Below are 13,301 nucleotides of genomic sequence, written 5' to 3' on the forward strand. Positions count from 1 at the left end.
GCATGTATACATGTTAATAAAGATACATTTTGTGACATTCGTTTTGAGTCAGGTCAGTACATGGTAAACTTTTTAGAATAATATGAAGTAAAGAAAAATTGTAATCCATGGAACTCATATGTGATATGAGCATTTAATATAGAGACACAAAAGAGAATGTATGTGTAGCTTCAAACTGAAGATGAAAAAGAAGCATTAAAGACTTTTTGAAGACTGTATCTAAAGATGTAATTGGACATTACAGCAATTTATGATAAGGTTTATGGACTGGGGGTTGGGAATGTTGGATTTCATTGAAAATGGAAAATGAAAATATTATACATATTCCAAATATGATAAAGATGCAGAAGGGAATAGAGGCACTGTGAAATATTGGGGGCAACCAAAGATGTGTTTGTTATGTGGTAAAAAAAGATCACATAATTAGCAACTGTGACAAAAGAAAATACTTTATTTGTGGTAAAGTGGACCATGAAGCTAAAAATGTGAAATGAAATGTTGAAGCTGTGAATAACTGGGGCATTTGTGTTGTGGATGTATTATAAGGAAAATACAGAAGATAAAGAGGAAAATGGTGATAGATGTGAACAAAAGCAGGAATACATACAAGAACAAAATACAAAATTAGACCAAGAAAAGGAGAAGGAAGAGCAAAACTGGTAGAGGAAAATAGAGACGAAGGAAAAATAATACACGAATGAAGAGGAAAAGAAATGGAGGAAGAACTAGTAGAGTCAAGTGAAGAAGAAGCCCCAAACTGGAGAGTGATTAAGGGATAAAAGAACTCTGTAATGAAATGAGTGAAAGAAAGTGGAAGTTTAAGAGTGTAAGTATGAGAGAAAATAAAAAGGTAAAGAATAAAAAAAAATGAAACAACAAAAAAGAAAGAAGTTGAAAATCTTAGCTATAAATGTGGAAAGCATAAAGAACTTCAAAAGAAGATTAGGTGTATTGGAATGGTGTTCATCACTTGATATTGATATTACTATATTTTAACAGACGGGGAGAGGTTACAAGCAGAAAAATTATGGGAAGGTGATATTATTTGGAATATGGGAAAAGAAACATGCTCAGGATTAGGTATATTATGTCAAAAATAAATTTGGATTGCACCCTTGTAATGTTGGGTAGAATAACAGTGATAGATGTAAGCTGGAAAAAGAAGGTATATAGAATTGGGTTCCTATCAGCATCTCAAACGTTGACAATATCGAATGCGATATTGTCAATGCGAGAATGCCGAAAGTACGGAACATCGAACGGGTAAACAGAAATCTCCGTAAGGGGAGATTTCTGCTTACTACAATGTAGTGTGGTCTCTGAGTTGGTATATTTAAGTAGCGGGGGTGTGGGGGGTGCAGGGGGGCTTGCCCCCTGCCTACACCCAGTAAGTTTTTTTTTTTTATATCGGCATTTGAAAATGTAATAGTTCGATCATGTCACTTCAATATTTTGTGATTCGAACTATTACATTTTCGAAATGCTGATACAGACCCATAGAATTTTTGCAGTTTATGCATATTTTACACAAAAAAGACAAGCAATGTTTAAAAAAAATTCTAGATTATGTTGGTGTGAATATGGAGATAATATTAGTGGGGAGCTGCAACTGTGACTTGAGAAAAAGAAGACAAGAGGGAGGTGATGTTAAGATAATAGCAGAGATAATAAAAAGTGGGAAGTTGTATATATGAGATATAAACAATGAACCTATAAAATAAATAATATAAGAACAGAGATAGATTCTTTTATAATTTTGGAAAGTTTGAAAGTTATACAAGAAGGTATAAAAGTGACAGAATTTTGAGATCATTTATCACTTTGGATAGAGATTCGAGAAAAGGAGGGCTATGTAAAGATAGGTAAAGGTATCAAAAGATTACATGAAAAAGATTTAAATGAGGAAGATAGAGAAGGAGTTAATTATGGAACGATCATGTAAGTATGAGAATTTTCTATTAAGAGTAGACATGTTTGTGGATACATTTTAAAGAAAAATAGAACACGTTTTTTTTTTTTTTGGAATGGCAAAATATAAAAAAAGATAAAAATATAAAGAATTAAGTTATGAAATATTTAAAGGAGTGGTATTAAATAAGACATTTTTTAAAAAAGAGGGAAATATATGAAATGAATCAATAGAAAATTAAAATAATGTTTAAACAAGTATATTTTTTATAAAGAAAAAAAGAGATCACACATTTGAACAAAATAGTAAAAGAAAATAAAAGAATAATAAGAGAAATAAAAAAATGAGAAAGGAGAAAACATTAAAACAACAAGAAATAATAGAGGTAATAAAATACATAGAAAATACATTTAGAAAGAATAGAAGAAAAACAAAAGTGGAAAGTTAAAAGATTAACTAAAGGGGATAGTGAAATGTTAGAGAAAAAAATAACTGTGAAATAAATGAATAATGTACTAAAGTAAGTAAATGTGGAATGAGCAACAGGACTGGATGGAACTGAGTATTATATGTATAAAGATATGAGAGACTGGCAAAATATGTATTTTGTGGAAATATTACATGAATGGTTAGAAAAATGAGTGGGAGAAAAAGAAACGTGCTGCAGTGATGAAATTTATATGGAACTTAAGAAAGGAGAAAAGGAAGATATAAGACACTGGAGCCTTTTAGTATTAAATAGCACACATTATAAAATATTTATGAAAATAATAGAAAAAAGAGTAGAAAATTTAGCAAATAAAATACTTGAAGACACAATATTTGGTAAAAAGGAGAAAGGAAGTCAAGAAATGCTGATGATTGTGACGGAAAATGTAGATGATATAATAAATAGGAAGGCTGAAGTTAAAATTATAATAGGTGATCTGAGTAAAGCATCTGATAAGATATAATGCGAGACTTGATAGAATATCTTGACAGATTATAAGTGAATATTTGTTTTTGTATATGAGAATAATAAAGTGAAAATAGTGGTAAACGGATGGCTAATTAAATAAATACATAGAAGAAGAGGTATAAAGCAGAGATGCCCAGCAAGAACTGTTTTATTTGCATTGATTATGAATGCAGTGGTTAGTAAAGTAGAGTCTGAAAAGTAGCAGGATAAAGGTCGAGGGAAGAAATTAAAATACTAGCAGTGTTTGCTTATGCAGATGATACAGTGGAAGAAGGGATCAAGCATCATAATCAATATTTAAATGTTACTGGTGTGTGTGTGTGTGTGTGTGTGTGTGTGTGTGTACATATATATATATATATATATATATATATATATATATTTATATTTATATATAAATAAGGATAAAATTAATGGTATAAGAACAATAAAACACTAGGAAGCATCCAGTTTAATAAAGAAGTTATAGATATATTAGGTATAAAATATTTGTATATTTAGTGAGTGTGTTTATGGTACCTACAAAGTATGAAAACAAAAATAATGTCAATTGTCTCTTTTATATGGGGATCAAGATTAAACCCAGTAAGAAGAGGGATATTATATGTCAAAGAAGAGGAAGGAGGGTTAGGTTTAATTAATCCTGTTGTTCATGCAGCATCATTGAATTTATATAAAGTGTTAACATGGTTAAAAGAAGGTGATAGATCTTTGAGAAGTGTTTTAATGAAAGAAAAATATAAGGAAATATGGGAAAGAATGAACACAGGGAAAGGATGGAAATGATATTTCAATGCAAAAATGAAAGGGTATCAAGACAACATTTTGTTATGGAAAATACATTTGAATAGTGTAGAGGAAAAACAGGAAAGAATGGTATTTAAATATACAGACCACCATACTTTCCCAGAGATGGCCTTCAGCTGTCACCTCTGGGGTTCCGGATTTTGGCCAAAGCTCTTGTCTCCCCATCTGCCTTTTTTAGGCCATGTCCCAAAGACAAATCTTCCAACATAAAAGATCTGTCAAAAAGCAAATTGAAGGTCATGCTGCTCAATGCTAGGCACTTAATCTGAAAAAGCACTCACTAGAGGCTCTCCTCACACTGGAAGTGGATGATGTCTGTGCAGTCATGGAAACTTGGTTCAGGGCTGCAGAGAGCACCCCTGCCTTATCAGGCTATACCTCATTCCACACTTTCCAACCCCAAAATGAGGTCAGAAAGACTAAGGGTGGTGGAGTCTCTATCTTCATTAAGGAGAGGCACACCTGCAGACTGGTTTACAAATATGATACACTGAAATTATCTCCCTGGTGCAACTTACAATTGGCAAAACACTCATCCAAGATATAGCCAGCTATAGACCCCACTCCATGTCTTAGACACCCACACCTCCTACCTGGACCTACTTGACTCCATCATGGTGCCCCCTAACACCCTGATCCTTGGTGACTTCAGCTACCCCACCATAGACTGGGTGAACTATTCCTGCACTAATGTACTCACCCAATGACTCCTTGACTTCATCAATTCTAATGCACTAGATCAGCTGGTCTTATCCCCTACAAGGGGAGATAACATACTGGACTTGGTGGTTCTCACCAACATGGGCGACCACTGCACCACTCCCGTAGTATGTTCTTCCCTGGTGAGATCAAATCATCAGTCTGTCTCATTCAAAGTTTCTATCCCACTCAACCCCTCCCCAGCCAAAACTATGGCAAAAAACTTCTCAAAAGCTGACTACAACCTCCTAAGGAAGGGTATCAGCAGCTTCACAACACCGCCTCCCCTCAGATGATGCAGACAACTATGCTGAACAGTACGCCAGTGCAGTATACAAGCACCTGCACAATTTCATGGACTAGCCATACCCAACAGAACTAAAATCTGCTTCTCAAGGAAACACAAACCTGTCTGGTGGACATCCTCTATCAACAGGCTTTACAACAAAAGAAAGAAACTGTTGTCCAAGGGTAAAAAGGAACAAATTCCAAATTGGAAAAAAACTCCCTTCTTTGCCTCAACAAGCAAATTAGATCACTAGTGAAAACCTCCAAAAGCCAATTATGAGTTGAAACTAGCCTTCAAAACAAAGAGAAACCACAAGTTCTTCTTCAGTTACGTTAGGAACCTCCATGGCAAAGCCCAAGTTTGTTCTGAACTAGTACTTAATGGTACCACTTACACTGATCCTGCTGACTTAGCCAACCTACTGGCTGATAGGTTCAGCACAAACGTCACTCCCTTATCGCCCCCCAAAAGCCAAGTCAGCATCCCCGATACCTGTCCCACATCTTGCATCTTTGTAGATCAAGTGTTAAAGGCCCTATCCAGGGCAAAGAACACAGCTTCTGTGAGACCTGATAGTATCCCTGGCTGTATCCTACACCATCTCCAGCAAGAGCTAGCTTTGCCATTGAACACACTATTCAACCACAGCCTAACTACAGGCTTCATTCCAGCAGAATGGAGAACTGCCACTGTCATCCCTTTGCATAAAGGTGGTGCCAGTACTGACCCTGGAAACTATTGCCCCATCAGCTTGACAAGTTTGATCTGTAAAGTCATGGAACATATTGTTATGGATCTCATAAACAAGGACATAGGCAATTTCCAAGCACTCAACCCCACCCAGTTCGGATTTGTCAGGGGCAGATCTTGCCTATTGAACCTAGTTGACTTCTTTGAGACTGTCACAAAGGCCCTGGATGAGGGAATGTCAGTACATACAGCTTACCTTGACCTGGCCAAGACTTTTGACACAGTCCCTCACTCGGACATCATCGAAAAGCTAACACAACTTGGTGTTGATCCCTGTCTAGTCAGATGGGTGGCCAACTGGCTCATAGATAGGACCCACAAGGTCAAATTAGGTGCTGACACCTCCAACAGCAGACCTGTCACTAGTGGTGTTCCCAAGGGATCTGTCCTGGGACACCTACTGTTTGGCATATACTTCTCAGAGGTCCAGGCAAAGACCAAGGGCCTGTGGCTGACCAAATTTGCAGATGACTGTAAGTTGGGTATTGTCATTAACTCCCCAGTTGATGTTAACATACTGTAGGAGGGTCTTACAGCTACAAATGACTGGTGCCAAAGTCATGGCCTTAAGGTAAACTCAAAAAAATGTATTATCATACCATTCAGCAAAAACACGGCCCCTAATGGTTACCACAAGAAAGGCAATCCCCTAAGCACACAGCCTGTGGTGAGAGACCTGGGTACTCAGGTTGACAACAATTTCACATTTGACCATCATGTGGCGGCGGTGGTCAGAAAAGTCTTTCACTTGGTTCATCTCATAAGTAAAGGGATTGCATCCAGAAAAAATGAGGTTACTACCTCTCTGTACTCCTGCCTTATTAGACCTATAATTGAGTATAATGTTCCATTTGGTATATACCTCTCCAAACATCTGCATCAACTGGAAAGGCCTCAGAAATACATCACAAAGAGAATCTGTGGCCTCCAACACCTATCTTATGCTGATAGGCTTAAATCAGTATCATGCTACTAGGTATCATACAGATTGCTCAGAGGTGATGCGTGTCTTGCCTACAAGGCAATGTCAGACCCTGCCCTACTGGAGATGCTCCATATCTGTAAGTCTAACTCCTCGCACATTACCCGCTTGATAGGCCTAATTCTAATATGTAACATCAGTAAAACCTGCTGGACAGACAGGTTTGTCTCCTAGAGGCAGCCCAGTCTCTAGAATAGACTTCCCATACATGTCAAACAGAGTACCTCACTGACCCTCTTCAAACACAATCTTAATAGTGGATGGGAAACCATAAATTTGTCCCAGGGGTTCCACCTTTGTCCCACACTGACAGGAGCAACAGGTGCTCACTGAGATTTCTTTTTTTTTTTTTTTTTTTTTTTTTTGGGATAAACTCTTGGCTAGGCTTATAAGGGCCCCAGGGCCTTTAGCATAGTAATCTCCTGTGATCCTATGAATAATTTCATTTTTTTATTTCACATTTGTTAATCAGGTTGGTCCAGCTGAGCACAAGCCCATTTTCAGTGGAGATCCAAGGAGAAAAGCTCCAACAGTAATATTTTACATAATTACACAGATTAGAGTATTAATTAGATTACAGAGTATAGCAAAAGAAAAAAAAAGAAAGAAAGAAAGAAAAATACAGCATAGTCATTGACATATACAGAGATCATATAAATAAGTAGAATAACATATGATTTGAGAAAATAACAGGAGGAGTATGCAATTTGCAGTCAGGAATTGTTGAGATTAAGTATATTTGGTGAAGTCAGATAATGGTCAGGCAGGATCCTGACAGGGGCAGATCCAATTTTTCTAGAGGAAGCATTTTAGTTCTGTTTTAAAGCTGTTTGTTTGTGTGATGTTTCGCAAGTTTGAGGGAGGTTGTTCCAGATTTTTGTTATGGACGATGGACGATTTATAAAGGAGATTGCCTATGTTCATTTATGGTGTACGTGTTTTGAGAAGTAGTTTCTCTGAACTGCGGAGGGGACGGGGGGAAATAGTAGGAAACTTAATTGTCGAGAGAGGGACAAGCAGTGGGTTTATTAAGTATGAGGTGGGTTAAGTGTAGTTGGGATACTTTTAGATGGTGGGAAAATTCAAGCCATTGTAGCTTGCGGAGAGCTATGCAATGGTGGGTAGGATTTGGTAGGATGGCTGCAAATTTGGCAATTTTATTATAGGTTTATTCTAGCTTGGCAAGAAGGCAGGATTGGAGGTTGATGAGGACTGGTGATCCATAGCGAAGGCTGGGAAGGAGATATGCTTGAGCTAGGGTGTGTCTGGCTTCAGCAGAGAGGAATTCTGAGTTATGGTAAAGCAAGCCAAGTTTTTGGTTAGTTTTCTTATTTGCATGGTGTATGTGAAAGTCAAATTTTAGCTGGTCATCAGTAGTCATTCCAAGTAGTTTTGTGTTAGTGTCTACATTTATAATGGTATTGTTCCTTGAAGAGACAGAGAAGGTAGTCTTAAAGTAATCATTATTTTTGGGAGAAAGAGGAGTAGCTTAGTTTTTTGGTGGTTTAAGATAAGCTGGTTATCATTTAGCCATTTTTCAACAAGAAGGAAAGATTGTTGAATGTGTGTCTGAAGTTGTGAGATTGAGTTGGAGGAAGTAATCAGAGTGGAGTCATCGGCATACTGTATGAGGGTAGAGGGGGGGGGGCGGAGGAGTGGAAGTCATTAATGAAGATGTTGAAGAGAAGAGGTACAAGAGGTACGCCTGTGCATATGGGTAGGAAAGAAGAGCAGGATGATTGATATCTGACAGATTGAAGCCTGTCATTGAGATAACTTGAAAACAAGAGAGAGTTGAGCTAGATAGATTAAGGTTAGCTAATTTAGTCATAAGTTTGGAGTGTGATATGGTGTCAAATGCCTTAGATAAGTCTTAGAACAGACACAATACTAGATTATTGTTCTTCCTAGTTTCAGCGATGGTGTGGGTGAAGGATAGAAGGGCTGTAGAGGTGCTGTGGCGAGTCCGGCAACCGTGTTGAGTGGAGGTGAGAAGGTTGTTGGAGGAGGAAGTTAAGTATTTTGGTCTGAATGCATTTCTCTAGAATCTTGGATAGTGGGGAAAGCATAGCAATAGGTCTGTAGTTATAGGGATCATTGGAGCTACCACCTTTGTGAAGGGGGATAATGTAGAAGGATTTCTAGTTTTGGGTACAGTAGCTTCTTTAATAGATTAATGAGAACTGAGACTGGACAGGCAATGGAGTTAGCTGCAAGCTTGAGGAATTGAGCAGGAAGCATGTCAGCAGAGGAGAACAGGATTTTAGTTTGAGAAGCAGAGACTTTAGGAAGTAGATACAGTGTTGAGAAAGAAACTTTTGTTGTTGTTTGTAGGTAGGGGAGGTGTTTCTTGGTGGGGATTCTGGCTCATATTAGTTAATTTGCTTATGGAGTCTATGAAAAATTGGTTGAGGAGAGAGGCCGTCTCTTGGTCGGGGTGATTAGGGTAGGGATTGGGAGTTTGAGGTTTACCAGGTTGGAGGATAGAGTTGATACTTCTTCGAAAATCCAAGTGGTACAGTGGTCAAGGTGTATGCCTTTCAATCACAATCACAGAAAGTTTTGGGGTTTGATTGAGCAGTGGCCTATGTGTTAGTGTAGTAGGTCTTTTGTCATTGTATATTTGTTTCTTGGTATGGTTCCTAAATTCTTTAAATAGTTGGAGGTAGGAGGGGGGTTTACTTTTAAGCCACACTTTCCAGGCTTTGTCTCTTTTATTTATTAGTTTACAGGTGCCTTTACTGAGCCGGGGGGCATCATTTGACTTTATTCTTATTTTACATGGAGGGAGGGAGATTGAGTCTAGGGTGTTTAGGAAGATGTGGTTAAATTCAAGTACAACATCTTCAAGAGGAAGAGAATGCAAGATAGACCAGTTAATAGCAGAAAGACTGTCGTGGAGAGTGGAGAGGTTGAAATTTTTGTATTTATGGCAGAATTTGTAAAGATGCGATTTTTGTTTTCAGGGTGAGAATCTCTGTATACTGATGGGTAGGTGGTCACTTAGGGCATCAAGAAGTGGAGTGGGGTTGTGATAGAATTGGGGGTTGTTGCACAGGATCCAACCAATTATTGTGCCTTGATTTGAATGTTTGGTCAGTCTTGTGGGATTGGACATAAGTTGGGTGAAGCCGAACAAATTGATGCTTTGGACAGGGGAAAGGGTCTCGAGAGACTTCCAATCTATATTAACATCTCCTAATAGTATAGTTTCATAGGACAGATTTAGAGAAAGCCAGAAAAGTATATTTTCAAGAATCTGGATGTTCTTGCCAGGAGGAATATAGACAGCACTAACAGCAAGTTTTTTTGTGGTCGTTAAGGTGGTAGTTAACTGTTAGGATTTCTGCTGGGTGAAAATCAGGCAGGTTTACAGGGATGGGAGAGAGAGCGAGATGTAGAGAGATGTTGAGAGTATAGAATTGCCAAACCTCCACCTTTTTTAGAGATCCTATCTAGTTGATAGATGTTGTAGCCCGGGGGTAAGATATCAGAGTTTTGAATATGGGGTTTGAGCCATGTTTCTGTTAATATAAGTATGTGTGGTGAATATTGGGAGATCCAAGCATGAAGGTCAGTGATTTTATTAGGAAGGCTTTGAATGTTGATAGCTATTATGGATAAGTGTTTGGAAGAATGGGAAGTAGAAGAGGAGGGAGATGGGTGTGCATTGTGTGTGGAAGTGCTAGGTAGTTGGGTAGGAGGGTGGATTTTCAGGGCTGAGGTGTGGTAAGGTGAGGTAGGCCCTGGGTTAGGGTGGATATCACCTGCTTGTAGGTGGATGGCAGGTTTTAAGCTGGGTTTTGGAGAAAAATATTTTTTTGAAATGTGTGAATGTTTAAGTCTAATGCTATGGGTGGGAGATAGCCGGAGTATTTTATAATGGAAAAAGTGAGAGATAGTAGTGTTATGAAGTGAAATGCTTTGTTTGAATGAGAGTTATAGCTACAGGAGGAGGTGGGTGTTGATTTGAGGTATTGAATGTTAGTATGGTAAGATGTAAGGGTAGAGCGCAGTAGAATAAATGATGTTATTATGAGATTAGTGAGCATGGTAAGGGTGGTAGGTGGAGGAGGTTATTAAAGTGAATAAGAATAAGATTGTAGAAAGTTGAAACGTATGTTGGAGAAAGGGGTAAGGGGGAGGATGAAATCTGTAATAGAAGAGGGTGTGTGTTGACAGGTAGGAGGGGGATAGTTGTGAGGTGTGTCAGTGACTGTAGTGCGACTGGATGGTTTGGGGGTGGACACTAGATGGCTTGATAATAAATGTAGGGTATGTAGTGATGAGTGGGAATTAGGGATTAGAGTACGCAAATGGAACGGGATGAAACTGCAGCAGAAAAAATATCAGAAAAACAATATATCTAGGTGTCTGGAGAACCACCGGTGTGTAGCCAGTATCAATATCCCAAGAAAATAAAACAGAAATGGATATTGTCCAAGAGTGAAAAGGTAGGCTACACCAGGCAACACAGAAAGTGGTGAGAGTTACTCATCTGGTAGCTAAACTAAATTGAAACAACTGAGATATCAATTGGGTAAAGCTAATTGTGGCAGGATGAAACAGAACCATGGGTGCTGTGGCAAGGGGCATAATAGAGGGATGTCTGGTAGTGTGCTTGCCCAGAGCAGAGTAAAAATAATTAGCAGCAGTGCTTAATTTTGTACTACAGCAAGTTGGTATGTAAGTCAATTATATACATGCACTAAAAACGTGGACAGGAGAGAGCCGTTAGTCAGTTGTGGCCATAAACAGGGATACCAGACACTCCCGCGTTACTATTTGTTTTACAGTTTCTTGGCTGGTATTAGGGAGGCTGGCTTGTCCAGGGGGATTGAGATGCACTAAAAACGTGGACAGGAGAGAGCCATTAGTCAGTTGGGGCTATAAACAGTGATACTGGACACTTCTGCATTACTGTTTGTTTTACAGTTTCTTGTCTGGTATCAGGGAGGCAGGCTTGTCCAGGGAGATTGAGATACACTAAAAATGTGGACAGGAGAGAGCCGTTAGTCAGTTATGGCCATAAACAGGGATACCAGTCACTCCCGTGTTGCTATTTGTTTTACAGTTTCTTGGCTGGTATCAGGGAGGCAGGCTTGTCCAGGGGGATTGTGATGCACTAAAAACTTGGACAGGAGAGAGCCATTAGTCAGTTGGGGCTATAAACAGTGATACTGGACACTTCTGCATTACTGTTTGTTTTACAGTTTCTTGGCTGGTATCAGGGAGGCAGGCTTGTCCAGGGGGATTGAGATACACTAAAAACGTGGACAGGAGAGAGCCGTTAGTCAGTTATGGCCATAAACAGGGATACCAGTCACTCCCGCATTGCTATTTGTTTTACAGTTTCTTGGCTGGTATCAGGGAGGCTGGCTTGTCCAGGGGGATTGAGATGCACTAAAAACGTGGACAGGAGAGAGCCGTTAGTCAGTTATGGCCATAAACAGGGATACCAGTCACTCCCGCATTGCTATTTGTTTTACAGTTTCTTGGCTGGTATCAGAGATGCAGGCTTGTCCAGGGGGATTGAGTTGTACTGTGGCAATGTATATATGTAGATAATTACATTTTTTTTGTTCTGTTAGGTGAGCACGCTATTTTGAGGCATGGGCACAGCACTCTTAGGAATACTGGATATTTCTAAATATTCTAAATTCTAATATATTCTAAATATTATTGTATTTAGCCATTGAAACAACAAGAAAATGAAAAAAGAAAAAAACATAAAAGTGAGATTTGGGGTGGTATAAAAAGTTTTATGAATGCAAAGATTTTTTGTGGAGATTAACAATAAGGAAGTTAGCAGTGAAAGCTAATATGCCATATAAAAGACAAGAAAGTGTATGTAATTATTGTGGTGAAATTGAAACTACAGAACATGTTTTCTTGCATTGTAAAAGGATAAAGTATTTATGGGAAAAAGTATGTGAAAATAAGATTGTGGAAGGTATTAAAAGAATAATACACACACACACACACACACACACACACACACACACACACACATATATATATATATGCATATTTTAGAATATGGGTATTATGGTAAAAAAGGACAGAAAGATTCTAAGAAAATTGATAAAAAGTAATTTTATATTATATGGACTACATGGAATGGGAGATGAAGTGATTTAAAATTTAATGGAAAAATGGGTATTGTCAGAAATATGAAGAATATATGATTTTGGTTGTGGAAAAAGGGTAGGCGGGAGATAAAGAATGGATATCATAAAAAGATTAGAAAGTATTAAAATGTAAGTAGATAGCAAAGTGGAAATGTTAAAAAATGTACATAATTGTAAATATTGTATAATATGTAAATAGTGTAAATATGATACAGCATTTAATAAAGACCCCATATTCTTTTCAATTGGTGCCATGGTATATTTTATATCCACCTGAACTATTACCATCTCTGTCAGGTGGGACTTCAGTTTATTGTCTTATTTGAAGGATGGATAACAAAAGTAAAAAAAATATTCTCTGTTTTCTGAAAGCATACAATACAGTCAGTACATAACCTTAGCAGTCCCAATTTAATGCAAGATCAACAATAGGAAATTTGTGATCCACTCAGTATTTAGGATTGTGGCAAAGTGTAAGCTACCCATCCCCCCAAAAATAATATGCAGTCAGCCTGTGCCAGTGACATAGATAAAGCCCTGATTATAGCTCAAGCAACCCAAGTTTGACTACCTAGTAGTTTAGGTGCTTGACGGCACAGGCAGGTAAGATTGGTCGTGCCTGTCCTGGGGGGGTGGTTGGAGCTACAGTAATTCTTGCTCAGCTTGCAATGTGGCTTCTCTGATGGGGCCATTTTGGACAGCAGAAGCTTGCTGGATGGGGGGAGGGGCTAGATCAGGAAAATGGGTGCGTGGCTACCCAATCCAGTGATAGCAGT

This window comes from Protopterus annectens, chromosome 13.part0, assembly GCF_019279795.1.
Source record: "Protopterus annectens isolate FY-2018-M chromosome 13.part0, PAN1.0, whole genome shotgun sequence".
NCBI lineage: Eukaryota > Metazoa > Chordata > Ceratodontiformes > Protopteridae > Protopterus > Protopterus annectens.